We start from the raw sequence: 15,585 nt of genomic DNA, 5'->3' as shown, positions 1-15,585 counted from the left end.
ATCAAGACAGTATGGTACTGGCAGAAAGACAGAAATATAGATCAATGGAACAGAATAGAAAGCCCAGAGCTAAACCCACACACCTATGGACACCTTATCTTCGACAAAGGAGGCAAGAATGTAAAATGGAAAAAAGACAAACTCTTTAACAAGTGGTGCTGGGAAAACTGGTCAACCACTTGTAAAAGAATGAAACTAGAACACTTTTTAACACCATACACAAAAATAAACTCAAAATGGATTAAAGACCTAAATGTAAGACCAGAAACTATAAAACTCCTGGAGGAAAACATAGGCAAAACACTCTCTGACATAAATCACAGCAGGATCCTCTATGACCCACCTCCCAGAGTATTGGAAATAAAAGCAAAAATAAACAAATGGGACCTAATGAAACTTAAAAGCTTTTGCACAACAAAGGAAACTAGAAGCAAGGTGAAAAGACAGCCCTCAGAATGTCAGAAAATAATAGAAAATGAAGCAACAGACAAAGGATTAATCTCAAAAATATACAAGCAACTCCTGCAGCTCAATTCCAGAAAAATAAATGACCCAATCAAAAAATGGGCCAAAGAACTCAACAGACATTTCTCCAAAGAAGACATACAGATGGCTAACAAACACATGAAAAAATGCTCAACATCACTCATTATCAGAGAAATGCAAATCAAAACCACAATGAGGTACCATTACACGCCAGTCAGGATGGCTGCTATCCAAAAGTCTACAAGCAATAAATGCTGGAGAGGGTGTGGAGAAAAGGGAACCCTCTTACACTGTTGGTGGGAATGCAAACTAGTACAGCCACTATGGAGAACAGTGTGGAGATTCCTTAAAAAAGTGGAAATAGAACTGCCATATGACCCAGCAATCCCACTTCTGGGCATACACACGGAGGAAACCAGATCTGAAGGAGACACATGCACCCCAATGTTCATCGAAGCACTTTTTATCATAGCCAGGACATGGAAGCAACCTAGATGTCCATCAGCAGACGAATGGATAAGAAAGCTGTGGTACATATACACTATGGAATATTACTCAGCCATTAAATAGAATTCATTTGAATCAGTTCTAATGAGATGGGTGAAACTGGAGCCCATTATACAGAGTGAAGTAAGCCAGAAATAAAAACACCAATACAGTATGCTAACACATATATATGGAATTTAGAAAGATGGTAACAATAACCCTGTATGCGAGACAGCAAAAGAGACACAGATGTATAGAACAGTCTTTTGGACTCTGTGGGAGAGGGCAAGGGTGGGGTGATTTGGGGGAATGGCATTGAAACATGTATATTATCATATGTGAAACAAATCACCAGTTCAGGTTTGATGCATGCTACAGGGTGCCCGGGGCTGGTGCACTGGGATGACCCAGAGGGATGGATGGGGGGATGTGGGAGGGGGTTCACAATTGGAAACACAAGTATACCTGTGGAGGATTCATGTATATGTACGGCAAAACCAATACAATATTGTAAAGTAATTCGCCTCCAATTAAAATAAATAAATTTTTAAAAAAATAAATGATAACGACTTAATAGAGCAGAAGACATTAAGAAGAGGTGGCAAGAATATACAGAACAACTATATAAAAAAGGTCTTAATGACCCAGATAACCACAGTGGTGTGGTCACTAACCTAGAGCCACTCATCCGGGTGTGTGAAGTCAAGTGGGCCTTAGGAAACATTACTACCAGCAAAGATAGTGGAGGTGATGGAAATCCAGCTGATCTATTTAAAATCCTAAAAGATGATGCTATTAAAGTGTTGCACTCTGTATGTCAGCAAATTTGGAAAACTCAGCAGTGGCCACGGGACTGGAAAAGATCAGTTTTCATTTAAATCCCAAAGAAGGGCAATGACAAAGAATTTTCAAACCACTGTACAAGAGTGCTCATTTCACATGCGAGCAAGGTTATGCTCAAAATCCTTTAAGCTAGACTTTAGCAGTATGTGAATCAAGAACTTCCAGATGTACAAGCTGGGTGTCAAAGAGGCAGAGGAACCAGAGATCTAATTGCCAGCATTCATTGGATCAACAAAAAAGCAAGGGAATTGCTGAAGAACATCTACTTCTGCTTCATTGACTATGCTAAAACCTTTGACTGTGTGGATCACAATAAACTGTGGAAAATTCTTCAAGAGATGGGAATACCAGACTACTTTACCTGTCTCCTGAGAAACCTGATTGCAGGTCCTAAAGCAACACTTAGAGCTGGACATGGAACAACTGACTGATTCAAAGTTGTGAAAGGAGTATGACAAGGTTGTAAATTGTTACCCAGATATTTAACTTCTCTGCAGACTACATCATGTGAAATGCTAGGCTGGATGAATCACAAGCTGGAATCGAGATTGCCAAGAGAAATAACAACCTCAGATATGCAGATGATATCACTCTAATGGCAGAAAGCAAAGAAAAACTAAAGAGCTTCTTGTTGAAGTTGAGAGAAGAGAGTGAAAAAGCTGGCTTAAAACCCAACTCAAAAAAACTAAGATCATAGCATCTGGTCCCATCATTTTATGGTAAATTGAAGGAGAAAAAGTGGAAGCAATCAGTGACATATTTTATTTTATTGGACTCCAAAATCACTGTGTACGCTGACTGCAGTCATAAAATTAAAAGAAACTTGCTTCTTGGGAGAAAGGTATGACAAATCTCAATAGTATATTAAACAGCAGAGACATCACTCTGCTGGCAAAGGTCTGTATAGTCAAAGTTGTGGTTTTTCCAGTAGTCATGTATGGATTTGAGTTAAATTATAAGACTGAGAACTGAAGAATTGATGCTTTTGAATTGTGGTGCTGGAGAAAACTTTTGGACAACGAGGAGATCAAACCAGTCAATCCTAAAGGAAATCAACACTGAATATTCATAGGAAGGACTGTTGCTGAAGTTGAAGCTCCAATATTTTGGCCACCTTATGTGAAGATCTGACTCATTGGAATAGACCCTGATGCTAGGAAAGATTGAAGGCAAAAGGAGAAGAGGGTGGTTGCAGATGGGATAGTTAGATGGCATCACTGACTCAATGAACATGAATTTGAGCAAACTCCAGTAGATAGTGGAGGACAGGAGCCTGGCATGCTATAACCTGTGAGGCTGCAGAGTCAGACATGACTTAGTGATTGAACAACAGCAACAACAAAATGTGTCCTGTGGAACTGTAGCTAAACTTTAGATCTTCAATTTGGTTAGAAATTCCACTAATTTATTACCACAGAGCTTGACAGGATATTCTAAAATATCTTTCATAGATGCCTAAGGAAGGCAGCTTGGTTGATTTGAAAGGACATCCCTCTGCCTAAACTCTAGCTCCATGAAGAGTTGAAGCTCTATCTCAGTCTCAGAATCATCAAGTTTATGGTCAGCTGGAATATCTCCTTACCCTGAAACAGGATGGCAAACTTGGTACCTGTTTATCTCACCTGGGTACTTGTCATTAGAAAGTGATTGGCACCTCAACACTCATGACCCAATGAGGAGAATGGGCCCCAGTGAGAACCAGAATGACCCTCTGAATTTTATCTTCTACTTGTCCTGCTTCAAGTTGAGCTGGGGGGGAACAAGAACTAGGAAGAAAGCTCATATGGCTGATATGGCTGATTGAGCTATTGTTCAGTCTTAACATTTCTTTGAAAATCAGCCTTTAAAGCTGAGGAAAACCCCCTCACCTTTGCTATCACCTACTTGTGTTTTTCTGGATCTGGTGGCTTGAGAGAAAAGGACTAAGTTTCCCTCCCACCCTGACTTTCCAAAGGCCTTTGAGGTTTCCTCCACCACTGGGGTGATTCATCACCTTGTGTCAGAATCTGAGTATGCATGTAGTACATATAGTCCACATGTAATACGGAGAAGGCAATGGCAACCCACTCCAGTACTCTTGCCTGGAAAATCCCATGGACGGAGGAGCCTGGTAAGCTGCAGTCTATGGGGCTGCGAAGAGTTGGACACGACTGAGTGACTTCACTTTCACTTTTCACTTTCATGCATTGGAGAAGGAAATGGCAACCCACTCCAGTGTTCTTGCCTGGAGAATCCCAGGGATGGTGGAGCCTGGTGGGCTGCCGTCTATGGGGTCACACAGAGTCGGACACAACTGAAGTGACTTAGCAGCAGCAGCAGCCACATGTAATATGTGATCTACAGGAAGTTCTCCAACAAGTGACTGAGAAGAAGGAAAGCTTGCTCTTACCACACATTCCTCCTTCTACCTATTCACAGAGGGGTTCTATGAAATTTCACTCATCTCAGGATACAAGGGCTAGACCAAGGAATCATCAGACCAGGAGATCAAATTTTGCTGAGGTTTCAGGAGATTTGTTGGCCACTCAATTGCCTCCACCTCTGGAAAAGATGTATCCAGAGCAAGGAGCCAATATGACTTTAAGGCACGGTGTCTGGGATAACTCCAGTCTTTTCTCCCTCATCTTACAAAGCTCTTTTTAGGAGCCCCAGATATTTATTATATCATATACATAAAACAGGTACCCCATTTGTACTCTAAGCAACAAGAAATGGTATCAAAATTGGAGGTCAGAGTGTTTTGTATAGATTCAAAAATACTACATTTTCTGAAAAATCCTACATTTTCTGAAAAATCCTCATTGAGAATTCAGTTGTCATCTCCTTTTGCTAACATTCAGGCAATTAGATATTAGTATGTGTTCATATACTTGCACAGAATATAATTATCAAGGTCTCTGAAGCAAGACAAATCAGCTGTTTGTCAGATGAATCACTTGGCAAGAGTTTTGGTTTCTCTTCTTTTAGTTTTTGCAACTGTTAGAGAATGAGATATATGTTGTGTTATATAAAGTAAATGTCTATAGAGCCTAGCATAGGACTTGGTATATGGAGTTTGTTCAATAATGTAATGTTGAATTAAACTCTAGAAAGAGAGAATGTGCTAAGTAGGCTATATTGAATTAATCTGATACTTTCCTGTCAGCTGGGATTATGCAAGCCTCTGGGGAAAGCAGGAAGGTTTGGAAATCTAGAATGTCTTCCAGTATTAGTTTTGCTGTTACTATCAGAATCCCAAGTTCAATCATAATCTGGAGAGCTTTAGATACCCTGTAGGTTGTGGCTTATCTTTTCAGCTCACTTTTATGAAATGCCTCCAGAACAGACCAAAGTATATGTGTGGCTGAGTCCCTTGACTCTTCATCTGAAGCTATCACAACATTGTTAATTGGCTATACCCCAATATAAAATGTTTTGGTGTTAAAAAATCAAAATAAAATTAAAGAATAGACCAAAGATACTTTGCCTAAGTTGTTATCCTTGTAGCCATAGATATACACTGGCCAATAGAAAGACAATTGAACTTGGGTTGAATAATATCTTCTATCCACCAATGGACTTCTCATTAGTTTGAAGCATTAAGGGCTTCATCCATAAACAGATCTGATCTTGTTCAGGGGATCTCATAAAGAAAAAACATGCATCTAAGATTCTAAGGTCCCTTCTAAAACACTGTCTTCTGTCAGTTTCTCCCTTTCAGTGGCCCTTTCCTTACAGTTATTTACTTCAGTAAAATTTTAAGGCTGTATCACATGGATACAACAGCACAACCATGGAAGGCATCTGTTGACTGTGGTTTGTTGAGCCAACTGAATAGTATTATCCTGTTCGGATAAAAGAGGGTATAGGATCCACTGTGCTATAGTCCATTTGCAGTAGACATGGAGATGCGCCAATCAGATCCCTCTTCCAAAGAAAACTTTCTGCCAGCTACCGGAAAGGTGGGGGTCCCAGACAGCCTCCAGTAGTCAGCTTCTTTAGGTTCTGCATTAACTGCTGAGACCCAGTTCACCCAAGCTCACACCCTTCCTGGGAAAGCCTATGTCTGGAGACTGAGTGGGATATAGCCATTTGGGACCAATGATGGACACTGCCGATAGGTGATACTTTCTTGAAAGTTCCATCACCAGGTAGATTGAGCCTCTGTTGTACCTGCATTGCAATAAACATTTTCCTCTTTCCAATCCTGTTTCTAATCCTTTCATTCATAGATGTCAACCCCTAATAAACATTGCATACCCTAAACTTCATCTTAAATTTACTTCTGGAGAATCTAATTGGTGAACCCATGAATTCTAAATTCCCCATGGCCAATGTGGCTTTATATCCTCTGTCTTTTCATAATCATTTTTTTTAACCTTTCATAGTGTTTCCTATTAGAAAATGTCCAATCTAGAATTTACCAATTATGAGCAAAGTTAACAATAATATCTTTTGATGATAAGCTTTAGCTTCCTCTTTGAGTAAATGGAAATGCCACCCTACAGTGAGTTGTTGAAATAATTAAAAGCAGACAAATAAAATAATATATACAGTGTGGTATGTGGCAAAGAGATGTCTTTAGTTACCACTAGATTTAATCTTGTAAATCCAGTGGTCTGAGGTGCCTTGAAGTGAAGTGAAGTGAAAGTCACTCAGTCATGTCCGGCTCTTTACGACCCCATGGACTATACAGTCCATGGAATGTGCCAGGCCAGAATACTGGAGTGGGTGGCAGGCAGATTCCTTACCAGCTGAGCCAGAAGGGAAGCCCAAATGTCGAAGCTTTCAGGCTCCTCTGTCCATAGAGTTCCCCAAACCAGAATACTGGAGTGGGTATTCTCCTCTCCAGCGGAACTTCCCAACCCAGGGACTGAACCCAGATCTACCACATTTCAGGCAGTCTTTACTGTCTGAGCCAAAAGTTGCATATACCTAATTTGGATGGGTTTGTCATAAAACTTCTCTAAACCGTATAGTCTAGGAAATCCAAAATATGGTGCCACATGATATAAAAAGTCATCTCTAACTAGTCTGTTCACTATTTTATGATAACCATGGATCAGATATAAAAGGAAAAATCTCTTATTGCAAGATAATCAGAGGTAATTTATGCATTTAGTGCCGGTGTAATTAAAATTTTCACATTAAAAAAACTTTTGCAGCCCAATTAACATACAGCTCCTCCCTTTCCAACTAAATCAGTTTCTTCTACTGTAAACAGACTTAACTTTCTTAATATATCATTTCCTCTGCTACCATCATAGCTACTGATCAGTGGCCAAGACGTGACATGGAAAGAGCTCCAAGATGAGTTTTAGCAAGCTGAGGAGAAGCACAAGACCATATATGGAAGCACTGCTAAGGTGAACTGGCTTGGTTACTAACATAAGAGATTTTCTATTTGACTTACTTGGAGTTAACACAGAGCTTTGAGATTGTATTCAGGACAAACTGAACTATATGAAATTTTATGGCCTCCTGCTGTTTCCTTCTTTAAAACTATTCATACACTTCCATCAGACTCTGACTTGGTAAGTTCCCAACACACAGTATACTTAACTATAGAACAAATCACATTAGGTCTTAATGTGCTGCCAAGACTAGTTGGAGCCATATAGAATTAGAGATGTAGCTCCCAAGGTATATTCTAACAATTCATATTAAATAATTCCAAACTATGGTGCATCAGCCAAGAAAAATTATCCTTAGCCCTAGTAGAAATGGGTTTTTGATGTAAAAATATCAAGCAGAAGGTCAAAATTGTCTGACTGGATTTGATTTGCCTTTACAACTAAATACAGTCAGTCTTTCCCTTCTCAGAATTACCATTTCTATAAGGAAACTAAAGTAGCCAGAAGAAAAAAAAAATTGAGGAATGTTATAAGGTAGTAAAAATGAATGAATGATAGATGTATGTGAAAATACATGAATTAGTCTTAAACAATGTCAAGTGAAATAAAAGTGCTAGACTATGACAATTTTTAAAATTATCAATGAAATGTTTTCATATATAATGGCAACTTATCTTGGGGAAGCTAGATTCTATAGCTATGTTAATGATTCTATTTCATCCCATCAAAGTAATCTATTAGGGAATTCTAAAATCTTAGCATCATGGAAACATGTAGCCATCTGTATTATATTTCAGTGTGATTAATAGGGCTTCTTTAGCAGCTTCTTGAAGTTTGTCTAAAGCAGGGATATACCTCAATTGAATGGAGAATTTTCTTTTACCTTCAGTTCCAGCAGAAGGCCTTCTCAGAAAGAAGGGAAAGCCTAGGTCTCAACCCCACTCACTGCCCAAGAGGATATATTTTCACATGATCTCATATTACGAAGAAATTTGAACATTGCTTGACTGTCCTGCATGTCTGCCACCAGAAAGTACTTCAGAAGGTAATATAAGTCAGAGCTGTGCACATTCTCTCACTCTTCACAGTCACATTTGATTGAAGGTGTATTGATTCCCTTAAGTAATTGATGTTGGATCTCATCTGAATAGCTGATCCTTGGTAGTAGTAGTGTTAGTCGCTCAGTCATGTCCAACTCTTTGTGACCCTGTGGACTGTAGCCTACCAGGCTCCTCTGTCCATGGGATTCTCCAGGCAAAAATACTGGAGTGGGTTGCCATTTCCTTCTCCAGGGGATCTTCCCGACGTGGGGATCAAACCGGGGTCTCCTGCATTGCAGGCATATTTACTGGCTGAGCTACAGGGAAGCCCGTTGATAGGATATATCAACCCAAAAAACAATAGCCAATTGGTTAAAAGATTAACTAATACTAACCGATTGGTTTATTAAATTTAACACTTGCTGGACTCAATACTAATAGAAGCTAACCAATTTGATGACTATGGGGTTCCCTCATAGTTCAGTGGTAAAGAACCTGCCTGCAATGCAGGAAGCACAGGAGATGTGGGTTCAGTCCCTAGGTCAGGAAGATTCCCTGAAAGAAGGCATGGCAGCCCACTCCAGTATTCCCTAGAGAATCTCATGGACAGAGGAGCCTGGTGGACTACATCTTATTGGACTGCAAATAGTTGGACATGACTGAAATGACTTAGCTTGCATGCAATATGATGATTATTTTATCTCATGTTATTTTTTAAAATTAAAAAAAAAAGAAAAAAAAAAAGGTAATTTGATTTTTTGGCCATGCCACCTGTGGGAATTTTAGTTCCCTGACTAAGAATCAAACCTTTACACCTGCATTGGAAGTGTGGAGTCTTAACCATTGGATTGCCAGGGAAGCCCTCCACCTTATTTTCTTTTTTAGATTTTGTTGTTGTTGTTGTGTACTACTTTTAAAGTCTTCATTGAATTTGTTCCTATATTGCTTCTCTTTTATGTTTTTTTTTTTTAACCACAAGGCATGTGGGATCTTACCTCCCTGACCAGGGATTGAACCTGCATCCCCTGCACTGGAAGGTGAAGTCTTAAACACTGGACCACCAGGGCAGTCCCTCTCAGTAATCTTCAGAAGCGTAGAAACTAGGTACTACTACCTCCATTTGGAAGAAGAGGCAATTGAGCTGTGAAGATTAACTTAAGCTATTTAATCTTGTGCAAAGCATGGAGCTAGAATTTCAACTCTGATTCCAAAACTCATTTCTTTTTAACTTTCTATTTTACATGGGAGTAGTTCTTTAATGATTTTGATAGTTTCCGGTGTACAGCAAAGTTATTCAGTTATACATTCTCCCATTTCGGTTGTTACGTAACACTGAGCAGAGTTCCCTGTGCTATATATAGTAGGTCCTTACTGGTTATCCATTTGAAATATAGCAGTGTGTGCATGTCCACCCAAACTGTCTAACTATCCCTTTTCCTACCCTTCCCTCCTGGTCACCATAGAACTCTTATTCTTGACCACCATACCCTACTGCTTCCAAAGGTTAGCCAATGATCATGCCAGTGATCCTGACAGCCATGTGAGCTTTAATGAGTTCCTGGTTGTTTTATTACTAAAAGAGCTGCGAAAAGCTCTAGGTTCTGATATACTTTCCTACTGGATAGCTCCCTAGAGAGAAGGGGGGAATTCTACATTGAATGAACTTTGAGGGATAGAACTCCTGCTTCTAGGAGAACAGTCTCTCTTCCTCCACATGAGGGAATTTACATTCCTTAATACCCTCTCATCCTCCTCTTTAGAGCATGCTACCTGCTTCACGTGGCTCCAAACAAGTGGCAAAGGAACTCTTTACAGAAAGAATAAGATATTCCACAGCAGCCTAAGGGTAAGTACAAAGCCTTGGCCATGGTACTTATTTTGAGGGAAAACCTCCAGGAAAGGGCCTAGTTCCTGTCTTTATAGTGGACCCAGCAATATCCACTGTACCTGAGGGGAATATTGATTACAGTCCCAGAAATAGGTCTGATCAACTGTCATTCCTTCCCCTCATTCCAGTGTCTTCTGACATTTGTGTGGCAGGCCGCAAAGGTATATCATTCATCACCAGTGCACATGGGACAGACCCTCCTCAGTTCCTGGTATCCTAAGAGCAATAAAAGAAGCATGGAGTATGAAAAGGCAGCATTCCTATGTGCATGCTATAACACTCGGCTCTCCCCAGGTGACTCAAATGTTAGCTGTCTACCTGGAATAAAGCATTCAGGCAGGCTTGTAGAAAATATGGAAAAGGGTAATAGAACCTGGAATTATCTTTCCTTTAGCTTAAAATTATGTTAAGATACTCAAATGAAATTCTTAGTACTGTTATTTCTGATACAAAAGGTAAAAATAGTAAAAAGGCTTTAAAAAGAAAAAAATTACTTCACATAATGGTAGGTAGCACAATCTGGGTTTCCTTGGCACAAAATCAGAGAATGGTGGTCTTGGTGCTGAGTGGCATTGAGAGCTTACGTAAGAGAATCTTGCAAGTCAAAACAAAGGGTTTTCTACCAGAGTGCCACGTAGTTTCTGACTTTTCCCACCCAGGTAAATAAAGTTGTTTTATAGTGCAATATTGATGATGTCTCTTTGAGAAACTTCAAATAGATTTCTTGGATCACACGTCCTTCACAGTGTAGAGCTTTGTTCAGAAAATGTGCCTGTAGCTTATCTTTTGTCATATTTGTCAGATACTTCTCGCTATTTTGGTTTCTACGTCAAGCTTAAAGTTACAAATGTTATGGACACTTTTTCTTAGAGTATACCACCTCCTTCACTCGACTTTAAACCAGCAAGCAAAGGAGATCTTTAGGAAGAATACAAGGTATTTTCCAATCTATATAAACTGTGCATATGGACTTGAATAATAGCTCTTATTACTCAAATTGTATCATGGATTCTTGGCATGGCTTGTGGGATCTTGGTTCCCCCAATCAGGGATTGAACCTGGGCCTTGGACAGTGAAAGTGTGGAGTCCTAACCACTGGACTACCAGGGAATTCCCACAAATTGTATCACTGTTAATAGAGGCCTCATGGGCACTACTTCGACAATGTGTCAGATGAGTGTTTATTTTTCAGGTACCCTTTAGATACTCTAGAGCTTATTTCTTCTTCTTTTTTTTTTTTAGAGCTTATATCTTCATGTTCAATACTCTCAAAGCCCCTCCCAGAGACTTCCTTCTCCCAGAGGCAGGGTTTGACCTCCTGATGTTTATTTGGTTAACATCTCCTTGACTGTGAATAGTGATTAAGGAGGTTGCAATGTAAAGACAGTGAATCAATCATCTTCATCTTTGACCATATCTATTAACCTTAAGAATGAGCCTAATAGGTTGGTCTCAGTCACGACCTGTGAACAAGCACAGAAAATAAGCATAGAATCAGTCACCAAGAGAAAAATAAATTGTCCATAGGGTCAGATATTCAAACTCTGACTGAAAAACAGAACTAATGAAGTCATGCTCTCCACTCAGATTGGATTAGGTTGTATGGAACTTCATACATGGGCAAGTGGCATAGACATGTTGCAGTAAAAATTCTGAACACTGAGACCTAAAGCCAGAGGTGTTCCAGAAGTCCTGAGTAAACCCTGCCATGAACATTTTGTTCCTCAGTCTGATAAGTTTGTTACAGTGATGTGAAGGCAGAAGTCTCAACAAACATCTGTACATAAAAGGTCCCAAGTTTCACATGTGCCTGCTAATCAACACCACTTGTCAGATGGTTCAGGAAATAGGCTATTTCAATGCAGACTATCATTTACGGAGGCACAGAAGTCAACAATATATTTCCCTATAAATGTCTCATGTGGAAAACTGGCAATTCTGGCTGTGGAACAGGGAGATGATGGGATCTTGCCGGAATTATTCTCAGCAGGCAGAATGGCCTATTTGCTTTGTTTTCTGAATGGCCCCAGAGAGGATCCTAATTGGGAGGCCATGCACCGATTTGTTCCAGTTTCTCATTTATTTCTCTGGCATTGTTTTTATATAAGTTTATTCCATAGAAGCAGCTTCTCTCACACATCAGCCAAGATCAGATAATCATGTTGGGCCAAAGGCAAGAAAGTAGTCAGTTATACTAAAACAGCCTCAAAGTAATTTAGAAGTTTACATCAGATTATGTTAAGAAAGTTAAAAACAGTCTCAGGCCTCCGAGATTGTTCCATTAAGCTATATAATACCCTTTACTAAGAAGCCAACCACAGTGCTTCTGAGGCATCACTGAACTGAGATGCCCTCACTGAAGGTTTAGTGTGCACACTTGTAGACGATCCCTCCTCCTCATAAGGTGCACATGTAGCTACTTGCAGGCTGCTAGGGGAGTAAGAGAGGGTATCAGAGACACCACCCCTCTGCTCCTTCTCTATAGGATCAAGATTTTGCATAAGAATACTTATAGATCATTTCTAGAATACTCATAGGTCCATATTTTTACCTTGCTTTTCTACCTTTTGTACCTATGGAATAGAGAAGCCATTTGCAATACTGGTTTGTTTTGTCTCTTTCCCTGTCCAGGATGCAAGCCTGCTCCAAATCTACAAATTAATGCTAATGGGTCATATACCAAATGATGTTCATCTACTAACTAAATGGATATTTTCAGGAGGTGGGGTGGAAACAAGGAAATCACTTGGAGAGAGAGTTAAGAAGACTTTCTAAGTACAACTGACAGCCCATCCAGCCTCCTGGTGGAGCGATACATTTTGGAAACCAGACGCTTTTAGGGATGCTTATCACAGAAAGTCCTTTATGTCAAGGAAATAAGACGTAGGCACCAAAAAGGAAGTTTCTCACAGTATATACCAGACAAGTTCAGTCTGTCCAATCTTGGGTGGTATTCCAGGGAAACTAACTGACTTGTCTCAGTCTCCATCTGTTCAGATGCTGAGGAGAGTGGGAAACATTAGGATATTTCACATACATGGAATCATGCAATATATGACTTTTTCTGTCTAACTTCTTTCATTTAGCATAATGTTTTTCAAGTTCATGTGGCAGCATGTTCAGCACTTCATCTGCTTTTATGACTAGCACTCCTTGTATGGATATACATCACATTGTTATCCCATTAGTAGTTGATGGCCATTTAGGTTGGGCATTGTAAATAATGCTCCTTGGAAGAAAAGTTATGACCAACCTAGACAGCTTATTAAAAAGCAGAGACATTCCTTTGCCAGCAAAGGTCCATCTAGTCAAAGCTATGTTTTTTCCAGTAGTCATGTAAGGATGTGAGAGTTGGACTATAAAGAAAGCTGAGCACCAAAGAACTGATGCTTTTGAACTGTGGTGCTGGAGAAGACTCTTGAGAGGCCCTGGGATTGCAAGGAGATCCAACCAGTCCATCCTAAAGGAAATCAGTTCTGAATGTTCATTGGAAGGAGTGATGCTGAAGCTGAAACTCCAATACTTTGGCCACCTGATTTGAAGAACTAACTCATGTGAAAAGACCCTGATGCTGGGAAAGATTGAAGGCAGGAGGAGAAGGGGATGACAGAGGATGAGATGGTTGGATGTCATTACTGACTCAGTGGACATGAGTTTGAGTAAACTCAGGAAGTGATGATGGACAGGGAAGCCTGGCATACTGCAGCCCATGGGGTCACAAAGAGTTGGATGCGACTGACCTGAACTGATTGTAAATAATGCTTCTATGAATACTTGTGTATTAGTATTGGCTGGAATACATGTTTGTTTTATTTGGGTATGTATCTAGGAGCAGGATCATTGAATCATGTGGTAAGTTTATATTTGACTTTTGAAGAAAAGTGCCAAAGTTTTTAACAGTGACTTTAATATTTCTGGCATTTAATATTTTACATTTGCATTAGCTATGTACAAGATTTTCAATTTCTTCATATACTGAAACCACTCAGATTTTTCTTTCTTTTCTTTTTTATTAGTAGTCATCCTTGGAGGTATAAAGTGATATGCATGTATCCTATGGTAGTTTGATTTATATTTCCCAAATGACTAATAGTGTGGAGTATCTTTTCATAGCCATTTGTATATCTTCTTTGGAGAAATGCCTGTTGAAGTTCTTTATCTATTTGTAATTGAGTAGTTTGTCTTGGACCCTAGGAAGCATTACTACAAATGAAGCTAGTGGAAGTGATGGAACTGCAACTATTTAAAATTCTAAAAGATGCTGCTATTAAAGTGCTGTATTTAATATACCAGCAAATTTGGAAAATTCAGCAGTGGCCACAGGACTAGAAAAGGTCAGATTTCATTCCAGTCCCAAAGAAGGACACTGGCAAAGAATGTTCAAACTACCACAAAATTGTGCTCTTCACAAGCTAGCAAGGTTTTGCTCAAAATGCTTCAAGTGACGCTTAAGCAATATGTAAACCAAGAACTTTGACATGTACCAGCTGGGTTTATAAAAGAAGAACCAGAGGTCATATTGCCAACATTTACTCAATCATGGAGAAAGCAAGGGAATTCCAGAAACAAACATCTACTTCAGCTTCACTGAATACGCTAAAGCCTTTGACTGTGTGGATCACAACAAACTGTGGAAAATTCTTAAGAGATGGGAGTACCAGACCACCTTACCTGTCTCCTGAGAAACCTATATGCAGGTCAAGAAGTAACTGTTAGAACCAGACATGAAACAATAGACTGGTTCAAAATTGAGAAAGGAATAAATATTGTCACCCTGCTTATTTAACTTCTATGCAGAGTACATCAATGGAAATGCTGGGCTGGATGAATCACAAGCAGAAATCAAGACTTCTAGGAGAAATATCAACAACCTCGGATATGCAGATGATAGCTCCATAATGGCAGAAAGTAAAGAGGAACTAAAGAACCTTTTGTTGAAGATGGAAGAGAAGAGTCAAAAAGCTGGCTTGAAATGAAACATTAAACAAACTAAGACCATGGCATCTGTTCCCATCACCTCATGAAAATAAATGGGGAAAAGTGGAAGCAGTGAAAGATTTTGTTTACTTGGGCTCCCAAATCACTGTGGATGGTAATTGCAGTCATGAAATTAAAAGATGCTTGCTTCTTGGAAGGAAGGCTATGACAAACATAAACAGCATATTAAAAAGCAGAGACATCACTTTGCTGACAATGGTCTGTATAGTCAAAGCTATGATTTTTCCAGTTTAGTTCAGTTGCTCTGCTGTGTCAGACCCTTTGCAAACCTCGTGGACTGCAGCATGCCAGGCATCCCTGTCCATCACCAACTCCCAGAGCTTACTCAAACTCATGTCCATTGAGTCGGTGATGCAAATCCAACCATCTCATCCTCTGTTGTCCCCTTCTCCTCCTGCCTTAAATGTTTCCCAGCATCAGGATCTTTTCAAATGAGTCAGTTCTTCATATTAGGTGGCCAAAGTATTGGAGTTTCAGCTTCAGCATCAGTCCTTCCAATGAATATTCAGGA

At 39.6% G+C, this 15,585-nt stretch overlaps 1 long non-coding RNA gene across 1 annotated transcript in view; it reads left to right on the top strand.

The window, feature by feature from the left end:
• Nucleotides 1-13,502, top strand: part of LOC110122047 (uncharacterized) — a 29,212-nt gene extending 15,710 nt beyond the window's left edge. The window contains exons 2-4 of the long non-coding RNA XR_011488306.1: nucleotides 7,062-7,160; nucleotides 8,038-8,193; nucleotides 9,949-13,502. This is a non-coding gene — a long non-coding RNA (uncharacterized lncRNA). The remainder of the gene's footprint in view (nucleotides 1-7,061; nucleotides 7,161-8,037; nucleotides 8,194-9,948) is intronic.
• Nucleotides 13,503-15,585: the final 2,083 nt, after the last annotated feature.

Source organism: Odocoileus virginianus, chromosome 6 (assembly GCF_023699985.2).
Source record: "Odocoileus virginianus isolate 20LAN1187 ecotype Illinois chromosome 6, Ovbor_1.2, whole genome shotgun sequence".
Lineage (NCBI taxonomy): Eukaryota > Metazoa > Chordata > Mammalia > Artiodactyla > Cervidae > Odocoileus > Odocoileus virginianus.
Note: the sequence above shows the minus strand (reverse complement) of the source record. Positions and strands in the feature narration are given on the sequence as shown.